Source organism: Saccopteryx leptura, chromosome X (assembly GCF_036850995.1).
Source record: "Saccopteryx leptura isolate mSacLep1 chromosome X, mSacLep1_pri_phased_curated, whole genome shotgun sequence".
In the NCBI taxonomy this organism is placed as follows: Eukaryota; Metazoa; Chordata; class Mammalia; order Chiroptera; family Emballonuridae; genus Saccopteryx; species Saccopteryx leptura.
In genome coordinates, this window is record NC_089516.1 from 91,191,529 (window position 1) to 91,194,387 (window position 2,859).

The 2,859-nt window shown below is 42.1% G+C and overlaps 1 pseudogene; it reads left to right on the forward strand.

The window, feature by feature from the left end:
• The first annotated feature begins 1,711 nt into the window (after positions 1-1,711).
• LOC136386413 (stabilizer of axonemal microtubules 1-like) lies at positions 1,712-2,646 on the forward strand (annotated as a pseudogene).
• The last annotated feature ends 213 nt before the right edge of the window (positions 2,647-2,859 follow it).

Below are 2,859 nucleotides of genomic sequence, written 5' to 3' on the forward strand. Positions count from 1 at the left end.
GAAGTTCCCTTATTCTCAGTCAGTAGCAACATTAAAGACAGTAGTGTTTTTGAGTAGCTCACTTCTTAGATTACTGGATAATTATAGTTTCTACATTTGAAAACAACTTTTTATAATTATTCTCTACCTTTTGTCAGTGAAATAGACATCATGATTAATGAAATAACTTAATCACAAAGAGTATCACTAAAACATACTGGTCTGAAATGGATATATCTTCGTGGATTCTGTCCCTTCCATAAAGGATTAAGTGACCTTATAACAAAACAGAATGCCTTACATGGGTTCTTGGCTGCATATGTGAATGGGTATACACATGCATCTAAATATGATGTTTGTTTGTATATATATAATGTTTGATTCATTTCTGAAGTATGTCTAAGTGAAACTTTTCACCATGGCACAGTCAAAATAATGTATATATGGAAAGTAACAGACAAATTATCTAATTTCTGTGGTACCTATAAGTTAACTAGAATTCTCTAAATGAGGGTTAAAGGAGAGTTTTGTCCACACTTCTACATGTATAAATATCATAAATATGCTATACATTTAAAGTTAATGGTTTTAATTGAAGAATTTCAGTATGATTCCAAGTGAGACACTTGGATTTCAAGTTGCCTAGAGTTACTGAGTCTGAGCAGACCAATGGTATGGCCCAACCCTTTAGGGACAAGCATAGAAATGGCATCAGGAGTGGCTTAATTGATTGTAAGAAATGATTTTAATCAAGGTTACAGTTGGAAACTATTCTGAACTTTTTTTGCCAGCAGATTTTGTGATACGTTTCTGTATTTGGCCTTGCTCTTCAATCAGTGGAGTTATTTATAATGCGTTAATTCTACTCTGGCCTCTCTCCAGCTTTAACCTTCCATTTCCAAGTACTTAGCTAATTCTACTTCACTGGTTAAGTAAGTCATTTATTACTCTGTGCCTCAATTTCTCAGGTTTACCATTAGACTGTGTGATCCTTGAGGGACTTTGTCTTAGTTATTGTTGTACCCAGAGCTTTGCATTACGCCTGCAACATAAAAAAGGCTCAATAAGGTTTGAACAAATCAAAAACGTTTTTAAAAATAAAAGCTTTGATGTCTTTCCATAAAAAGGGGTGCCATGTATTCTAGAGCTAAGAAATATCTCCCCATATGAAAATAGTGCAATGTTTCAGCCCTTTTGCACAAGTGATCATGGCATTTGCTTACTTGCCACCTACGAGTTTTCCAAAGTTGGCATGTCTGCCCTCTTTCTGCAGGTTTTCCCAAGTTCCAAAGGGGAGTCTTTGTCCTGGGCCTGCCAGGTGAGGCGCTAAGAGCTTTCTGACCTCACAATTGGCCCTTGTGATGTCATGGCCACCCAAAAGCAAGCCTCCTGCCCTGGTAACGTCACAGAGGTCTTGTGGGTCGCACCGCGTGGCTCCGGGCTGGCTGGCTGCTCCCAGGTGCGCAGTTGGGCCTGCAGAGGCTAGGCGGCGACGTGCAGGGGGAGCTCGCTGGCTGGCGTGCTGTCCACCCTCTGTGCTTTTTCACAAAGCTAGCTCAAGGAAGGGAACAGACAACCGGACTTTGTAAAAAGGCCACTTAAGTTTTCTTTGGAGTAAATATTCAGAATATTTGCCAAGGCCTTCAATGCTTGGTGCGCCCCTGGAAAGGAGGGTGGGGTCTCCGGGGTGGCAACAACGGGGGATACTCTGAGCCAACAGTCAGGCCTCCGCATGGCCCCGTTGAAGAGGAAGTGCATCTGCGACCTGTGCTCCTGCGGACGGCATTATTGTCCACATCTTCCTACCAAGATTTACGATAGAACAGAGAAACCATGTCTTCTCTCCGAATACACCAAGAACTACCTTCTCTATTACTCATACCTGCCCAGAGAGTCCTTCAAGCCCAAGATGGAGTAGCAGAAAGGGTCTATACCAATGGAAGGCCTGACTACATTCAGGAGAGATTTGGGGCCTCACAAAATGTTACCAGTGAAAATCCACCAGCTTGACCAGTTCATCCCAAGTGAAGAGAATATGGATCTGCTCACAATGTATAAACAAGATTACAACCCCTATTCTGTCTGTCAAGTGGACCCCATTAAACCTCGGGAGAGTAAATATCCATGTAGGGACAAGATGGAGTATCTGCCTACTTATAAAGCTGATTATTTACCCTGGAACCAAACAAGACAAAAGCTACTTCGTCCAGAACCCAACTACTGGCCAGAATCAACTAGGTTTGACAATAGAACCAGGATGACTATACTATGAAGGGCCTAGTGAACACCATGAGCTGTAAGCCCCCAGTCATGACTAAGGTCTGTAACATCCCCCTGGAGGATCTGACTAACTACAAAATGAGCTATGTGGCCCACCCTCTGGAGAAGCACTTTGTGTATGAGGTGGAGAAGTTCAGACCCTGTGAAATACCCTTTGAAAGCCTTACCACCCACAAACAGTCCTACCGGGGCCTGGTGGGGGAGCCAGCCAAGAGCTTGAAACCTCCAGGCAGGTCCTGCGGGCTAGACACACCTTTCTCTAACATCACTGAGTTTCAAGATAAGTACCAAGCTTGGCCAACGCCCCAGGTGTTCTCCAAACCTCCTGTCCCCTACATGCCTCAAGATGTAAACTTGACGTTTCGATACATATGTATTGTGAAATAACCACAATGAAACTAATTAATCATCCACCTCAGCATGATTACCGTTTTCTTCCAAGTGTGTGTTGAATAGGCAATATAAGATCTACTTTCATAGTAAATTTTAAGTATACAAGATAGTATTGTTGACTGTGATCACCACACTACTCATTTTGCTAACTGAAACTTTGGTGAGGTTGTTCAAAGAATACAAAGTTTTACAAGATTTTTGATTAAA